The sequence below is a fragment of the Oryctolagus cuniculus genome, chromosome 5 (genome assembly GCF_051225735.1).
Source record: "Oryctolagus cuniculus isolate XC-2025 breed Fujian yellow rabbit chromosome 5, ASM5122573v1, whole genome shotgun sequence".
Lineage (NCBI taxonomy): Eukaryota > Metazoa > Chordata > Mammalia > Lagomorpha > Leporidae > Oryctolagus > Oryctolagus cuniculus.
Genome location: NC_142871.1, coordinates 20,766,799 through 20,785,347, shown reverse-complemented (window position 1 = coordinate 20,785,347; position 18,549 = coordinate 20,766,799). Strand labels below are relative to the sequence as shown.

At 39.2% G+C, this 18,549-nt stretch overlaps 1 protein-coding gene and 1 pseudogene across 17 annotated transcripts in view; one reads left to right on the top strand and one right to left on the bottom strand.

Moving 5' to 3' along the window:
* Positions 1-18,549, top strand: part of STXBP5 (syntaxin binding protein 5) — a 225,685-nt gene that overhangs the window by 51,044 nt on the left and 156,092 nt on the right. The window lies entirely within an intron of this gene.
* Positions 8,575-9,147, bottom strand: LOC108177484 (cytochrome c oxidase subunit 6A1, mitochondrial pseudogene; annotated as a pseudogene).

The following is an 18,549-nucleotide window of genomic DNA, read 5'->3' as shown; positions in this document are numbered from 1 at the left end:
GGAAGACCTTTCTGTCTGTCTCTCTCACTAACTCTGCCTGTCAAAAAAAAAAAATTGAAAAAGAATTCGACAGTAAACTCAGAGTCACCACGTAGATTTTCTACTGTATTGTGTTGTACAAGTTTTATAGTTTGGCACTTTATGTTTAGACCTATGATCTATGCTGATTTAATTTTTATGGAAAATCTAGTTTCTGTATCTAGATTCATGGTTTTTGTTGTTGTTTAAGAATTCTAGTTGGGCCAGCACAGCTTGTGGAAAAAAAGATCTGTTCTCCATTGAATGACGTTTGATCCTTTGTCAAAGATCAGTTCATTGTATTTGTGGTGTGTTTCTGGATTCTCTTTTGCTCCATTGGTCTTATTTGTCTGTTTTTGTTTTAATACATACTTTGCTGATTACTGTAACTTTATTGTAAATCTTGAATTTAGGTAGTATTGATCCTCCAGGTTTGGTCTTCATGGTTCAGCTTTGTGTTGGCTATTCAGAGTCTCTTGCCTTTTCAAATAAACTTTGAAATCAGTTTGTTGATCCACAAAATAGCATGCTAGGATTTTGATTGGCCTTTTGAAAGGAAGCTATCTAGTTCATTGATTTAACACATACCTTTTTTTGTTGTTTCTTAACATTTTAATATCTCTGAATTTAAGATATTTCTTCTAGTGAATGGTGTCATAATTAGAAATGTTTTCTGATTTTATTAATACTGAATAAGGATTATGAGATGTCCTAAAATCAAAAGTATATTAGATTTGGGGAAATAGGGTATTTGGTGATTTTGAAATTATATAAAAGTCAGTTTGTTATTATTTTGAAAACTTGGTAATGACTTTCTTTTTATAAATTTGACATTAGTTTCCTTCAGCACTTTGAAGTTATTACTCCAGTCTTTTCTGCCTTCTATGGTTTCCCTGAGAAATTGATAGTTACTTAAATTTTTAATCCCCTCTTTGAAGTATATTCTATTTGTCTTGGGTTTTCAGCATTTTCACTGTGATGCACCTTGCCATTAATTTTTTTTCATATTCATCTTACTTGAGATTTGCTGAGCTCGCTGGCGCCGCGGCTCACCAGGCTAATCCTCCGCCTGCAGCTTCGGTACTCCGGGTTCTAGTCTCAGTTGGGGCACCCTTTCTGTCCCGGTTGCCCATCTTCCAGTCCAGCTCTCTGCTGTGGCCTGGGAAGGCAGTGGAGGATGGCCCAAGTGCTTGGGCCCTGCACCCACATGGGAGACCAGGAGGAAGCACCTGACTCCTGGCTTTGGATCGGCACAGCTTGCCAGCTATAGCGGCCATTTGTGGGGTGAACCAAAGAAAGGAAGACTTTTCTCTCTGTCTCTCTCTCACTAACTCTGCCTGTAAAAAAAAAAAAAAAAAAAAAAAAACAAAGAGATTTGCTGAGCTTCTTGAATCTGTTGGTTTATGTTTTCCATAAAGTTTCAGAAATTTTCAGCTGATAGTTATTCAGATGTTGTCCTCCATTCATGCCTCTTTCTGGAATATGTCTTACCCTGGTGTTAAACCTTTTTCTATTTTCCTATTGGAAAATTCTATTTGTTCCTTTTTCTGCTTCTTTATTTTTTAACCTTTTTGAATTTTGTGTTTTTCAGTGGCAGAATTTCTATTTCATTTCTTTATGCTTCTGTTTTCCTGCCAACATTTCCTGTTTTGTCATTAGCAAGTTTTGTCACTAACAAGTTTTCTGTAAATTATTAGCCATAGTTATAATAGCATGTAGATCATCTCTAGTTCAGTCTTAGTTGATTGTCTCTGCTCTTATAATTAGGTCACATTCCCCTATTCTGTGTCTACTAATGTTGGATTATATCCTGGACATCATGAATTGTCTTTGTTGTATTCTTTTGAAGAGTATCGATTTTTATTTTCTTCTGTGCCTGTATGTGTTTTTAAAACTGAATTTAGGTTACTTGGTTTTAACTCCAACTGTGAGCTTTGATGTTTGAGAAACAGTTCAGATCTCAGTATTTTTTCATTACTGGGCCATCTGAGATTCTGCCCTCCGTGTGCATGTTTTAGACATAGATGTGAGTGGGGTTTGTACACAGGATTTGGAGCTCCCTTTTTAGTTCTTTCCTTTCTGCTGTTCCTCTCATTTTCCAATGGTTACTGTTGCTCCAATCTCTGATCTCTGGATCAGTGGGTTTTCTCATGGAGATTTTGCTGCCACTGTGTACAAACTGGGACCTATCTTTATACTAGAATCCCTGAAAATATTCTCAGTGCCAATTCCTTTTTCTAAGAGATACTCCCCTCTAGAATTTGCTAATATTTCATTGTTCTTCAATGTCTTCAAGTAGTTGTTTCTGGTATTTTGCCAGTTTATAGTTATTATCTGAGAGTAGATTGGTCTGACAGGAGCTTTCTTGTAATGGGTCTTAAAGTAAATGTATGTTACTATATATATGGTAATAACTGTATATGTATATATAGGTTTTAGAGAGTATGAATAATGCTCTAAAATTGGGCTTTACATTAAAAGACATTTTATAGTAATTTCCCTACTGTTTATTTAACATTTTGTATTTTTCATGTATATCATTTTGGTAGATCCCTTTAGTAGGTAGGAAGAACAAACATTATTCCTGTTTGAAGCTGAGAATCTGAAGAAAAACATTAAATGATTTTTCTAAGCAGATCAGTGGCATCAGAATGAAGTCTGGAATCTTGATCTTCTGGTTTGTAGCTGAGATCCCTTTCCACTGTGTTACCCTGTCTTGTAAATGTGACTATAATGTCTTTAGCTTTTTTTTTTTTCTTTTTTTGGCAAAATATTTTTCTTTAAAAATATATTTCCACAGATCAGCCAACCTATTAAGGTGAGCCAAGATTATATGTAAGCATTCAAAGTAGTTGTCATAGTTTCTTCTTGCTTGGATCCCATTTTGATCTCCTATAACCAAGAATGATCTGATCGAAGATGTCATTTGTACCAAAGAAACCCTGGTGTAGACAGTGTCTAAAAGCAGTAGAATTTGTGTTTTCAAACCAACTCTGTGGGCAGACAACACCCTGCACATTTACAGGTTAGTCTATGAGTCTGAGTTTCTGCCCTCCATGGCCCTTCATACTAGGCGGCTAAAGAAGCTTCTGGGAATATAGCAGTGCAGATTCTTCAGCCAACACTAGGGCACATCTGCAGTGTAGGAAAGGCACAGAGATCAGACCTGGCAGGGGATCAGTAGTGGTTTGTTCTGGGATGCATTCTGTCTGAGGAGATAAATAGTCTGAATGGCATTAGTTGAACCATGGTTTCTACTTCTACAAGGGTTGAAGAAGTGAAGGAGGGAGGAATAGAATTGGGAAGAAAGAGGAAGCCAAAAGTCAAGGTTCAGTTATTTTCCACCTGCTGTGAATCAGGCCAGCCTCCCAATTTCTTGGGCAGAACTCCTCTGTTTGCCAATGGGATCTCTGGGGATCTCTACATCAGTCTCAAATGCTACATAGTATGTGGAAATAGAATACACATTGTGAATCTAGTATACATCCTGTTGTGGTCAGCATCATACCACCTCCTAGAAATGGAAGTGAAAGTCTAGCAAAGTGTTTGTTAAACTAGTGGTTTCTCCCACCCTCCTGCCAAGTACATTTGACAGTAGCTGGAGACATTTTTCACTGTCACAAATGGAGGTGGAGGAAAAGCAGTGCTATTGGCATCTAGTGGGGAAAGGTCAGGGATTCTGCAATTCACAGGATAGTCCTTACAACAAAGAATTACCTTGACCAGGACACTAAACTGTGAACACAAAACTGTAGCAGGAGTTCCTAAGCCTAGAATAATTCCTCTGGATGAAATCTTCTAGGCTTACTACAAATTTCTATGACATCTGTTGAACTTAAAATACAATGGAATGGGACTTTGTGCCTTGGGTCAGGGAGTGGGGAAGGGACCTTGATATATCCTCTGAAGACTGAAGAGTTCCTGAAGTGGCTGAAGGGATAGAGGTGGCATTTTTAAAGAGCCTAGTTTTCCTTTGTATGTGGCTGCAGGTGAGGAAGGGGAGGTGGAATTGGGTCTCCATCAGGTCTAGAACCTGCACGTAGCTTTAATACTTATTCTGCCCTTCAGCCTGAGCTCTGTGGCATTCAAGACTTTTAGTAATATCTTGGTGGAAGCCTTCCAGTGGAGCTTCTTGATGGGAGGCCAGAATCCTGTGCTTCTCTGCCTTCCTTAGATCTTTCATTTATAGGAATCCATTCTTATACAACTACCTTGTATTTTATACTGGTCAGGCTAGTGTGGGCCATGCTGTGATAATAGATACTCTCAAAATTTCAATGACTTAATACAGTAGCAGTTTATTTTTGCTTATACTCTGTGTCCTTTGGGGGCTTAATGGGAACATTTTTTCTTTTTTTTTTTTCTTGCTGTCTTTGCTCCAGAGTCCCAGCTGAGAAACAGTCAGTCATTAAAATATTGCCAGTTACTGTTGTAGAGAGATAAACAGAATGTGAAGATGCTTGTATTGGCTCTTTTTTTTTTTTTCACAGCCAAAAAAAAATAATTTATTTACAGTGATGGGTGACCAACTGCCAGTGTGCACAAAGACCGAACATGAACACATGGCAGAGGGCCCAGACCCTAACAGGCTGGGCCTTTTTATATCTTAGGTAGGCTAGGGGTCCCCAGGGAAGGCGGGGGTTGCACAGAGTGAGACAGGTGAGTTCCTTCTGACAGGTTCTTCAAGTTTGGCTTTGCTGGCTTCCAAACCTGGGGAAGAATGCAGGAGATGGGATGGGAAACAATACAGAGAGTGAGATTGAATAGGGAGACAGGGATAAATGGTAAATTCTGATTTTATCTGTTTTCCAGCAGTGAGCTAGAATGGCTGAGGCTTATGTCTTTGTTCGATTAGTACTGACTCTGAGCATAGAAAAAGAGACAGGGCTCCTGGTTTCTTTCTGGCTACTTCCTGCTGATACAGGGCCCTGGACTCTGGGCAGGTATCTGTCGTTTGGATCAGATTGATTGAAGAAGGAGAGCAGTCTTGTGTTGTTCCTGCGAGATGGCTTGAGATATAGCATTCATTTGTTCCTGGAAGAACTTTTGTAATAAATGAATTATACATAGTAGAAATAGGAGCACTATGATTATGAGGATAAAAGGAGGTATTAGAGACATTGCCCATGGCGGAAAAGCAAGAGTAAAGTTCCTGTTCAGTTAGTGGGAAGGCACATGTATTCTTAGTTACTTCAGAGAAAGAATGCTCCCATTTTGTTTAGTGTGTACCTGTTGACAAGTTGCTTTGGGATGTAGTTAGTTTGGCCAGCTTCTAGTCCTGGGCTTCTTCATTTCAAAGTGCCATCCAAACCAGGAGGGAGTTTTCCCATTGAGAGGCAGACAGAAGCTGACAGGAGGGGCTTGATAATAATCACTGGGCCTTAAGGCCTGTTCAGGTATATGTGAGGTCCAGACCTGTCTGTCTCTTCACATGGGATAATGAAAGGGGCATTATAAGGGAAGTGTGAACCTCCTTGGGGAAAGCACCCTGTTGACTTCCATTACCTAGCTGGCCTGGGAGGAGGGCTGGCCTGAATATGTTAGTATCAAATAGGTGGCATCTTTAAAAGGAAATATATGGTTCTGCCTACAATGTTACTGACTCTAGACTGTCTCCTAAATAGGGGTGTTTACTATGGAAGCTGGGCAAACTGAAGGGCTTTTTCAGCTTAGGGAGGGCCAACTGGGCCTGCAACACTTACCTGGGAGTCCTTTGTTCTCAGGGAAGTTCTGTTTCCAGTGGCCCCAGGTCTTGGCAGAGCTGACAGGATTCTTCAGAAGCTGGCTTCTGTTATGACTGCTGTTTGTCCAAAGCCCTGGCTTTCCACGTCGAAAACCAATGCCATTTGGGGTGGACTGGCCTTGTTGGGTCTCCTTGATGGCAGATCACTGTGTAAAGCTTTTATTAATTGGCCTGCCGCCTATCCTTACATTGTTCCTGTATTGACTCTTAAAGCTTCTGCCTGGAAATGATACATATCTCTGATGCTTATTTCAAGGGCCAGAACATGTTACATGCTTATATGATAAGAGTTGTACACCTAGAAAGAAGGCTGGAATAATTGTGAATAGTTGAATAACTTCCATGTTGCGTATTTTTGTTGTTGACACTGAGTATAGTAAGCAATAGCATAGTTAGTTTCCCCTTATTTCATGGTGCATTTGGGATAACTTAATAGTTATTTCACTATGTTTCATTTTTATGACATTATATTTCTATAATTAGGAAAGGTAAGAGAAATATGAAAAGCTTTTTAAAAAGCCTTTTCATAAGATTCTGAATAATTGTTAACTTAAACTTGCATTTTCCTTCATTATGTTATTTTCATAAGTGATTAATTTTATTTTAGTAGCGATTTCTGTGTGTATAATAGAAAATATATGCAGTGATTTAAATCTTATTTTCTTATATTGTAAATTTTTTAATACTAGATTTAATTTTTAAAGTGTGATAAAATACACATAACACAATGTATCATCTTAAACCTTTTTATGTATAATTCAGCATTGTTAAGAACTTTCACACTTCTGTGCAGCCCAATAATGTGAATATATTTTGATGTGATTTCAGTCTTACAGTGTTCAAGAAAAAAATCCAGAAATTAGAGTCTCAAGTCTTGGTTTAACTGTGAACTTGAGCAAGTTAATTTACCCCTTTGTGTATTGGTTTTCCAGGAAAATTTTGGTTTTTCCAGGAAAATTTTCTTTAAGACCCAAATAATCTTTACTGCTTTGTTTTTCATACATGTAGAAATAAGCTTATGCATCTCTCCCCCTCCCCATGTACTCTGTAGCTTGGTGCTGGCCATAAAGCATGTTTTTGACAGCATAAGCAAGACAGGCTTGGGCTTTACTGTTCAGGTCTTGGAAAAAGCTAAGACAGCAAAGACAAGTTTAGCTTCCCAGGAAGCCAATAAGTTGACATTTGTTCATACTAAGTAAGTATGTGTTTCAGTTTCCTTAGAATGATTTTGATTTGAAGGGTAACACAAACTTATGAATGTCTTTGGTTGCTATCCCTTTGTCTAATTGTACCCCTGACTGGATGACTTGAACAACAGAAATTTATTTCCTCACAGTTCTGGAGACTGAAAGTGTGAGACTGGTTTCCTCTGAGACCTCTTGCCTTGGCTTGTAGATAGGTGTTCGTCTTTTTCTTGTCTTTTCACAAGGTCTTCCCTATGTAGCCTATTTGCTTCTTCTTATAAGGACACCATCAAATTGGTTTAGAACCTACCCATATAACTTTATTTTCCTTTAATTACCTCTTAAAGGCACTATTCCCAAATACAGTCACATTTTCAGGTATTAATTGTTTGGACTTCAACATGTGGATTTGGATGGTGGAGTGGGGGTGGAGGGGAAGAAGCACAGCTTAGCTATAAAAAGGAAATAAGCTAATACCAGCTAGGATGTAAGATGGAAAAAAAAGAGTTGTTAATTAGCAAACTGAAGAAATAGCAAACATTCTCTGGAAGTTGAGGAAAAACAAAATTTTAAATGTCCTCCCAGTTTGTTTTGCTAATTGCAGGCTCTGCTGCAATTAGGGTTTCATCTACCATATGGATTTTATCACAAGAATTAATTATAGTAGTAGTTACATCATCTGAGTCCCTTTGGCCTGAAAAGGGATTCACAACAGTATTATGTCATAGTAGAGAACCTTGAAAGTGTGACCTTTATTATCCCTTTCTTTGTGAAGGATTGAATTGTGACCACAAAAAGATATGTTGAAGTTGTAACTTCTGGTACCTGTGAATATGACCTTATGTGAGAATAGGGTGTTTACAGATCTGGTTAGTAGGAGGTTTTTGATGTAGGCATTAATCTTAATTGGTGTCCTTAGAAGAGGTGAAGAGAGACCCCAACACACAGGGAGAATACCATGTGATGACAGAGGTTGAGATTGGAGTGATGCATCTATAAAGCCAAGGAATACCACACTGGAAATACCAGAAGCCTGGGAGCCATGTAACAGACCCTTCTCTGAGCCTTCAGAGAGGGTAGTTCTGCTGACACCATGACTCATTCATTCCCTCCCTCCCTCCCTCCCTCCCTCCCTCCCTCCCTCCCTCCCTCCCTCCCTTCCTTCCTTCCTTCCAAGAAGCACACACGCACACAGAGATAGCAAGCATGCTCTCCCATCCACTAGTTCATTTTCTAAATGCCCATAATGTTCAGGAGTGGACCAGACTGAAGCTGTGACTAGGAACTCTATCCAGGTCTCTCATGTGGGTGGCTGGGGCCCAACTGCTTGAGTCATTACCTGCTGCTTTTCAGGATGCAATAAGCAGGAACATGGGATCAAATATAGGGAGCTGTGAATCAAACCCAGAAGCCCCATTGTGGGATGTGGGAATCCTAAGCAGCTTCTTAACTGCTAGATCAGACACCCACCCTGACACATTGATTTCTTACATCTGATAGACTCCACAACTGTGAGTCAATAAATCTCTGTTGTTTTAAGCCACTCTTTTTATGCTAATTTTTTTAAAATTAAGTTATTTATTTAAGCCATCTCCTGCCATAAGCAAAGAGATGGAAAATCAGTATAATTGTCATCTTTTGATACAAGTAAGGAAGGTGAGCTTAAGGTCCCGTATACTTTTCTGGTCTGCATTCAGAATGGTGGTCCCCAGTGCCTGTGAGGGTTCAGGTTCTCATTATTCATCTTCATAGCCAGTTGGAAGTGGATTCACATGAGGATTATGGAATAGAGTAAGTTTCCCATCTCCCCAGGGAAAAGCTTGGACTTGATGCAGAAATGGGGATAGGCGATGAACTTGGGTATCTCCTGCTACTTGAGGTGTGACTTCAGGTAGACATTCAGCATGTTCACACCCATACGGGGAAGCATGACAAAGTAGGTGAGGGCCTTCCACATGCAAGCTGAGGGCACAGCTCCACATAGGCCATCCCACCTGTAGGCAGGACCGACCTAGAAGCTGAGAAACCCTGGACCCAGCTGCCACCGCCATTTTCCTCCTGGGCCCTTATGTTAATTTGTTATGGCAGCTCTAAGCCCTAAGCCAAACATCCAATTTTTTATTAGGAAACTATCAAATAAAATATCTAAAATAAAAACTACTGTTTGTTCCTCTTTCTTAATGTTTGTAAACCTTTCGTATGGGCCATTGGGTTTACACGTGTGGAAAGGGTTTTTGGCTTTAGGAGAAACTCATAAGTAAAATTATGTGTGGTAGTAGCAGAATCAGAGTATTTTCCATTTAGCTTGTACTTTGTTTATTTCTTTTAATAATGTTTCATTAGGAGGAAGTCATAAGCAAATACAGCTATCTGCTAATCACTTTCTATCACGTAAGTTAGTATGACCAGTATTTTTAACTATGGTAAATTGTTGTGTGCATTTTTAAATAACAATATAAAACATTGTAAGAATGAGTTCTAAATAATACATGTGAACTTTCCTGTTTAGGACTTAATATTGACTAATATTCTTCATTATGTAACTATTTTTTAAGGTTTTACTTTATTTATAAGGTAGAATGAGAGAGAGGGAGAGAGAGAGAGAGAGAGAGAGAGAGAGAGAGACACAGAGAGAAAGCACACACTTTCAACTGCTAGTTCACTCCCCAAATGGCAACAGTGGCCAGGGCTGGGCCAGGCCAAAACTTAGAGCCTGGAGCCAGGAGCCAGGAGCCAGGAGCCAGAAGCCAGAAGCCAGAAGCCAGAAAGCCCTACTCAGGTCGTCCATGTGGCAGGGGCCCCAACACTTGGGGCCAACCTCTGCTGCTTTCCTGGACACATCAGCAGGGAGCTGGATTGGAAGCAAAGCAGCATTTCTGAGGACATGTTTTCTGTTTGTTTGTTTTTGTTTATACTGACATACTTTTTTTTTTTTTTTTAAGATTTACTTATTTAGGGGTTGGCACTGTGGCTTAGTGGGCTAAGCCAATGCCTGTGGTGCTAGCATACCATATGAGTGTCCTGGCTACTCCTCTTCCAATCTAGCTCTCAACTATGGACTGGGAAAGCAACCGAAGATGGCCCAAGTGCTTGGGCCCCTATACCCATGTGGGAGACCCGGAAGAAGCTCCTGGCCTTTGTGGCCATTTGGGAAGGGAATTTGTGAATGGAAGACCTTTCTCTCTGTCTCTCCCTCTCTCTCTTTCTCTCTCTATAACTCTACTTCTCAAAGAAATAAAATCTTTTCAAAAAGAAAAAATATTTACTTATTTATTTGAAAGAGTTACAGAGAAAGAGAGGAGAGACACAGAGAAAGAGATCTTCCATCTACTGGGTCACTTCCCAAATTCCCACAGTAGTCAGGGCTGACCAGGCCAGGAGCCAGGAGCCTACACTGTGGCACAGCAGGTTAAGCAGCCACCTGCAGTTCTGGCATCCCATTTGGGCACCAGTTCAGCTGCCCCACTCCTGATCCATTGCCCTGTTAATGCACCTGGGAAAGCAGCAGAAAATGACCAAAGTGCTTGGGCCACTGCATCCACGTGGGAGACCTGGATGCAACTTCTGGCTCCTGGCTTCTGCTTGGCCCAGCCCTTGTTGTTGCCACCATTTGGGGAGTGAATCAGTGGATGGAAGATCTCTCTCCTTGCCTTTCCCTCTTTCTCTGTTACTCTGTATTTTAAATAAATAAGTGTTTAACAAAATAAAAGTCTTTAGCAAAATGAAAGAAAAAAACCTAATTGGCAAATGGAGTAATCCTTTCAGATACTGACATAGCAATGGAAGATTACTTGCAGTGTATTAAAAGAGCAAGCTGCTGCCCTAGCATCAGATGTTTTTTAATAACTTAAATAAATTACTGTTAAAAAACTCATTTATCACATTATATTCTTATGTTATCATAATATTACACAAATACTGTGCTTCGCATATTCATTAAGCTTAAAATTTGCTCAGTATGCACATAATAAGACTACACTATGATAGCTATAAAAGGGTATTTTGCCAAATACTAGCCTTAAAAAAAATCTATATAGGTCTTTATAAAGATTCTGAATTAATTCACTGCACATATTAAACAAGAACAAAATTAATTGGAGCAAATTAAAACTCTAGAATTAGCAGTTTCTGTGGTAACTGTGGTAATTGTATCATATTGTCAAAATACATTTTCTTTGAAAGCAGCTTAATGAAAAGTACACAAGCATTAGAAATGCAAATAACTTAATGGGTTGAAATTAAGGATTAGAATACAGGAATGGAATGATATCCAGAATTATTAGGAAAACAGGGATTCTACTACTCTAGACCTAATTTGTTCCATAAAGAGACTTGAAATGGAAATGATAATCATCTTAGGAATTATGCATATAAATAACCATGTATTAACAGAGAATTTAAAAAAAGAAAGAAAAAATAGTCTCTTAATGTTTAAAGAAAGACAGTTAGGATTTTAAATTATTTGAGAGGCAGGGAAGAGACAGAGATACAGAGACAGGTAGCTCCCATCCACTGTTTACCACCTAAGTGCCATTAATGGCCAGGGCTTAGCCAGGCTACAGCTGGGAGCCAGGAATTCAATTCAGGTCTCCCATGTGGGTGGCAACGTCCCAATAACTTGAGCCATGACTTGTTGCAGGAAGCTGGAATTGACAGTGGATCTTGGACTTAAACCCAGTACTCTGATGTTGAATAGGGCAATACCAACCAACATTTTAGCCTGTAAGCCAAACACCTGCCCCAACAGTTGTGGTTTAAACCTTGCAACTGTAAAAGGAAAGGTGGTCAGGAACTGTTGGATTAGTTCCTAGAATAAAATTATTCATCATAATTAAGAAATTCTGACCAAGAAAAGAAGAGACTGGTCTGGTTGCACAAGGGCCTTACAATGTACCAAAGGTGTAAACGAATTATATATAAACAATTATAAAAATGGTATAGGAAGATTATGTGGAAGGAAAAAGGTGAGTATATGGTTAATGTAATTCTACTAATGAACAGCAAATTAAGTCAAGTAAAAAATAAAAACAAATAATTAAAATGAAAGCACTTGCTTTTTTATGTTTAAGGCAAAAGATCAAGTAGATTAATCGTACATGGAGTTAGGACATATGTAATCCCTCTAACAGTTTTAATGTTAATATTGATTGACCCAGACAAATTATATCTTAAGCTATTAAAAGAACTGACTCCTATACCATTATTGGTTCTCCTAGGAAGACTGTAACTTGGGAGAAATGCTTCAAATTTGGAATTAAAAAAGTACATTTTAGAAGATGAATTAGATTCAGTTCATCAAATATTGGATGCCTGCCTGTGCCAGGGATTATGTTAGGTGTTGGGACAACAAAGATAAATAAAATGCTTGCATAGCTTATATTAAAGCAAAGACCCAAATTCACATATTTATATGAATGAGTGCCATTTTGGAGGTTTATATTTAAATATATGATGAGATAATTAGTCTCTTTCAGTTTTCGTTGTGTTTTATGAAGACAGATAACCATCAAGAAAATCAAACTAAAACCTCAACCATCTAACATAATAGCTAAAATGTTAGCCAGATTGTGACAACTAGAATTTCAGAAAACTTGCTGGGGTGGGGTGGGGGGGTTGTTAAGAGTCACAATCACTGGAAGAATTTACGGCAGTATTTTTGTTTAAAGACATATTTATTTATTTGAAAAAGCTACAGAGAGAGAAGAGAGAGAGAGAGAGAGAGAAGAAAGAGAGAGAGAGACTCTTCCACCTGCTGGTTAATTCCCCAGGTGTCCACACAGCTCATGCTGAGCCAGGCTGAAGTCAGGAGCACAGTTAGGCCATTTGCTGCTTTTCTCAGGTAATTAGCAAGGAGCTGGATCGGAAGTGGAGCAGCCAGGACACAAACCGGTGCCCATATGTGATAGAGGGTAACTACACAAACCAAGATGGTTTTGATGTCACTAGGTGATATAATCATATGAGACCACCATTGGCTCTGAAATATTATGTGATAGATGACTACCTGAAATGTGGAAGTAGTTTTGGAACTGGGCAAGTGGATAGAGGCTGGAAGAATTTTTGAGGAGCATGATTAAAAACAAACAAACCCTGAACAGGCTGTTTGCAGGACTTGACACTGGGACACTACTGCAAGTAAGAGCTCTGAAGGGAGTGAGGTTCGTTTTATTGGGTAGGAACTGGAGAAAGTGGTTCCTTGTTATATAGTGGCAGAAAGCATAACAGAATTGCCTCTTGTACAGCTTATAAGTGATTAACCAGTGTGTTTAGCTGAGATTTCCAAGAACAGTTTTGAATATTTGACTTGATTTTTTTCTTGCTGTTTTCTAGTAAAAGTGCAAAAGGATAAATTGAAAAAAGTATTACTAAGGAACAAGTCCTTGATAATTTGCAGTATTTTTACTCTGATGCAGCTGGCAAAAGAGATTGCTTCTGAAAATCTCAGAGGAAAAATGTGAGCATGTGGATATACAACTTTTTCATTTTAAAGAGTTATTTATTTATTTGAAAGGCAGAGTTACAGAGGCAGGGGCAGGGGGAAGGGGGTCTCTTCCATCTGCTGTTCATTCCCCAAATGGCTGCATTGGCCGGAACTGGGCCGATTCGAAGCCAGGAACCAGGATGTTCTTCCATGTCTTCAATGCAGGTGCAGGGGCCCAGGGCCATCTTCTGCTGCATTCCCTGACCATAGCAGAGAGCTGGATTGGAAGTAGAGCACCTGAGACTTGAACTGGCACCAATATGGAATGCTGGCACTGCAGGCAGTGGCTTTACCTGCTATGCCACAGTGTTGGCTCCTATATAACTTTTTACTAAAAGTATCTTTAAGACCAAAATGATAGAGTATTCAGTCACATGAAGAGTTCCTTTTAACAGATTAAGGATGTACCGACGCCCCACAGATCTTCCTAACCTCACCAAAGAGCCTCTACTCAACAGAACTTAGAATAGGGAAGGCATTATCCCAAAATATATATTGATGTGGTTTTTCCTAATGTAGTGAAATTCAGTGAGATTTATATAGACTCACAAATTTCTTAAGATAATTTTACCACTAGAAATACTGCTAGGTTGAACTGAAAGGGACAGGGAGAGCACAAAATGAAAGCAGACTGCAGCCAGAAGCAGGCCAGTAAAAGTACTCAGCTGTAAAGGCAACATGATTAAGACAACAGAGCCTTGGAGGATTATTCATAGGACTTGAAACCTTATTAAAAATCCAACATTTGCCAGGTTTAAAATTATTGTCACCCAGTGAATTATTTTTGCCTTCTGCTTTCTCTCTTGTTTAATAGGAACTTACATAACTATTATCATATGTCTGCCACACCATTGCATGCTGAGAATGTTGAGGGGAAGAACTTTGGTTTCTTTAGTTTCATAGGACCGCAAATGGAATGAAACTGTGTCCAAGAGCTATACTTAGTGGATTGAACCCAGGACCCCCTTTGCAACAAATTTAGATAAGGAGATTTGGAATTTCTGAGCTGATGCTAATTTTCAGGAAATTTTTAGACTTAAATTGGTGTTATAATTCATTGAGACTTCAGGTATGTTGGACTGGGATGAATGCCTTTTGCATTTAGGGGCAAAAGGGTAGAATGTTCTAATCAGGATTATCAGAGGGTCCCCTAGATTTCTACCCCTTGTGTACAAACTGCTTCTCCCAGTCAACATGGCAAATTCTCTTAATCAACCTGGTACTGTGAAGGGGTTCTGTAGATGTAAATGAGATCCCAAATTAGTGACCTTAATATAGGCTTGGATTTCCTGACTCAAAATGGTATCAAGTTATGAGTGGGATTATCCAGGTTCACTTGGACCATCTATGGAAGTTATCCTTTGTTTAGGCTTTTCCCTAAACACATGGGTAACTTGAGGCATGTAGACACTCTGTTGAACATCTGGATAATAGGAAGAAATGAACTAAGGAATGGATGTCACGTAGACCACCAGTGTCCCCTGATCATTTCACTGCCTTCAGAATGAAGTGGAAACTCTAAAATATCTAGCATTCCAAATTTGGTGAGATCTGTGAATCTTCTGGATACCACCATAGTCTTATTTCACCATAAGTTTCCTTTTTCTTATGCATTAAAATCCCGCTACCCTGAACTTTCAGTTTTTTAAAAAGGTGTTATCCTCCCTGTTAGATATGAGATGAGCTAATTCTCTTGTCGAGAACATATGGATTCTTTTTCTTTTTTTAATTTTTTTTTCTTTTTTCTTTTTTATTTTTTGACAGGCAGAGTGGACAGTGAGAGAGACAGAGAGAAAGGTCTTCCTTTGCCGTTGGTTCACCCTCCAATGGCCACTGCGGCTGATCCAATGGCAGGAGCCAGGTACTTACCTGGTCTCCCATGGGGTGCAGGGCCCAAGCACTTGGGCCATCCTCCACTGCACTCCCTGGCCACAGCAGAGAGCTGGCCTGGAAGAGGGGCAACTGGGACAGAATCTGGTGCCCCGACCGGGACTAGAACCCGGTGTGCCGGTGCCGCAAGGTGGAGGATTAGCCTAGTGAGCCGTGGCGCCGGCCGGATTCTTTTTCCATGACTAACTCCTATTCATCCTTAAAGTCCCATTATCAGTTTTTGAAATATTAGTGTCATTTTTAAAAACATCATATTTTCAAAAGTCTGATTTTAAAAAAAATTTGTGTTCTTCCCATGTTTGAGTTTTGTGATTGTTTTTATTATGGTGTAATGCTGGCGCATACCTTGCTTATTATAATTGCCTTGGTTACTTGATTATCTTCTTGATTCTTCTTTATCATTCTGTTTCCAATATCCAACATATAGTTAGTTCCCAGAAATTCTTCAATGCCTTCCTAACTGACACTTCTTTGCCTTCACAAAAAGAAATGCCATATTTCTAGAAGTAAGACATGGCTCTCCCTAGACTGTGTTGGTTACCTGAGAGATTCTAAAAGGGAGAGTTTTTAAACAGAGAGGGGGGGGGGGGGACAGAATTTACCTCAGGCTACTTCTATATATAATCTCCATTTTTTTTAAACTTTTATTTAATAAATATAAATATCCAAAGTACAACTTTTGGATTATAGCAGCTTTTTCACCCCATAACCACCCTCCCACCCGCAACCATCCCATCTCCCATGCCCTCTCCCATCCCATTCACATCAAGATTCATTTTCAATTATCTTTATATACAGAAGATCAACTTAGTATATATGCTAAGTAAAGATTTCAACAATTTGCATGCACACAAAAACACAAAGTATAAAGTAGTGTTCGAGTACTAGTTATACCATTAATTCACATAGTACAACACTTTAAGGACAGAGATCCTAAGTGGGGAGTAAGTGCACAGTGACTCTTGTTGTTGATTTAACCATTGACACTCTTTATTTATGAAGTCAGTAATCGCCTGAAGCTCTTGTCATGAGCTGCCAAGGCTATGGAAGCCTCTTGAGTTTGCCAACTCTGATCTTACCTAGACAAGGCCATAGTCAAAGTGGAAGTTCTCTCCTCCCTTCAGAGAAAGGTATCTCCTTTTTGATGGCCTGTCCTTTCCACTGGGATCTCACTCATAGAGATCTTTCATTTAGGGTTTTTGTTTTGTTTTGTTTTGGCCACAGTGTCTTGGCTTTCCATGCCTGTGGAACTCTCATGGGCTTTTTAGCCAGATCCGCATGCCTTAAGGGCTGATTGAGAGGCCAGAGTGCTGTTTAGGACATCTGCCATTCTATGAGTCTGCTGTGTATCCTGCTTCCCATGTTGGATTGTTCTCTTCTTTAGAATTCTGTCAGTTAGTATTAGCAGACACTAGTTTATGTGATCCCTTTGACACTTAATCCTATCATTATGATCAATTGTGAACTGAAACCAATCACTTTGACTAGTGAGACATGGCACCTTGATGGGATTGAATTGGAATCCCCTGGCACGTTTCTAACTCTACCATTAGGGGTAAGTCCGAATGAGCATGTCCCAAACTGTACATCTCTTCCATCTCTTATTCCCACTCTTATATTTAACAGGAATCACTCTTCAGTTAAATTTAAACATCTAAGAATAATTGTGTGTTAATTAAAGTGTTCACCAATAGTATTAAATAGAACAACAACAACAACAACAAACACTAAAAGGAATAATAGTAAGTTGTTCCTCGACAGTCAGGACAACGGCTGATCAAGTCATTGTTTCTCATAGTGTCCATTTCACTTCAACGGGTTTCCTTTTAGGTGCTTAGTTAGTTGTCACCGATTAGGGAGAACACATGATATTTGTCCCTTTGGGACTGGCTTATGTCACTCAGCATGATGTTTTCCAGATTCCTTCATTTTGTTGCAAATGACCGGATTTCATTTTTTTTACTGCTGTATAGTATTCTGTAGAGTATATATCCCATAATTTCTTTAGCCAGTGTTCTGTTGACAGGCATTTAGGTCAATTCCAGGTCTTAGCTAATGTGAATTGAGCTGCAATAAACATTGAGGTGCATACAGCTCTTTTATTTGCCAATTTAAATCCCTTTGGGTAAATTCCAAGGAGTGGGATGGCTGGGTTGTATGGTAGGGTTATATTCAGGTTTCTGAGGAATCTCCAAACTGACTTCCATAGTGGCTTTACCAGTTTGCTTTCCCACCAACATTAGGTTAGTGTCCCTTTTTCTCCACATCCTCGCCAGCATGTGTTGTTGGCAGATTTCTGTATGTAAGCCATTCTAACCAGGGTGAGGTAAAACCTCAGTTTGATTTTGAGTTGCATTTCCTTGATTGCTAGTGATCCTGAACATTTTTTCATGTGTCTGTTGGCCATTTGGATTTCCTCTTTTGAGAAATGTGTATTGAGGTCCTTGGTCCATCTCTTAAGTGGGTTGTCTGTTTGGTTGTTGTGGAGTTTCTTGATCTCTGTAGATTCTGGTTATTAATGTTTTATCTGTTGCATAATTTGCAAATATTTTTCCCATTCGGTCAGTTGCCTCTTCACTTTCCTTTCTTTTCTTTTCTTTTCTTTTTTTTTTTTTTTTTTTTTTGCAGTACCTAAAATTCTCAATTTGATATGATCCCAACTGTTAATTTTGGCTTAGACTGCCTGTGCCTCTGGGGTCTTTTCCCAGAAGTTTTTGCTGGTGCCTCTATCTTGCAGGCTTTTTCTAATGTTCTTTAGTAATTTGAAGGTGTCGGGTCATTGCTTTAGATCTTTCATCCATGTTGAGTGTATTTTTGTGTAACGTGTAAGGTAGGGGTCTTGCTTCACACTTCTCCACCTGGCAATCCAGTGATTCTGCATGTGGAAATCCAATTTTCCCAGCACCATTTATTGAATAGACTGTCTTTGCTCCAGGAATTGGTTTTAGATCCTTGATCAAATATAAGTTGCCTATGCATGTTTGGATTGATTTCTCTTGTTTCTTTTTTTCCATTGGTCTATCCATCTGTTTCTGTACCAGTACCATGCTTTTTTGCTTATAACTACCCTTAAGTATCCTGAAATCTGGTTTGTGATGCTTCAGGCTTTGCTTTTGTTGTACAAGATCGAGGTCTCCTGTGCCTCCATATGAATTCCAGCATCATTTTTTCCAGGTCTGAGAAGAATGTCTTTGTTATTTTGATTGGTATTGCACTGAATGTATAAATTGCTT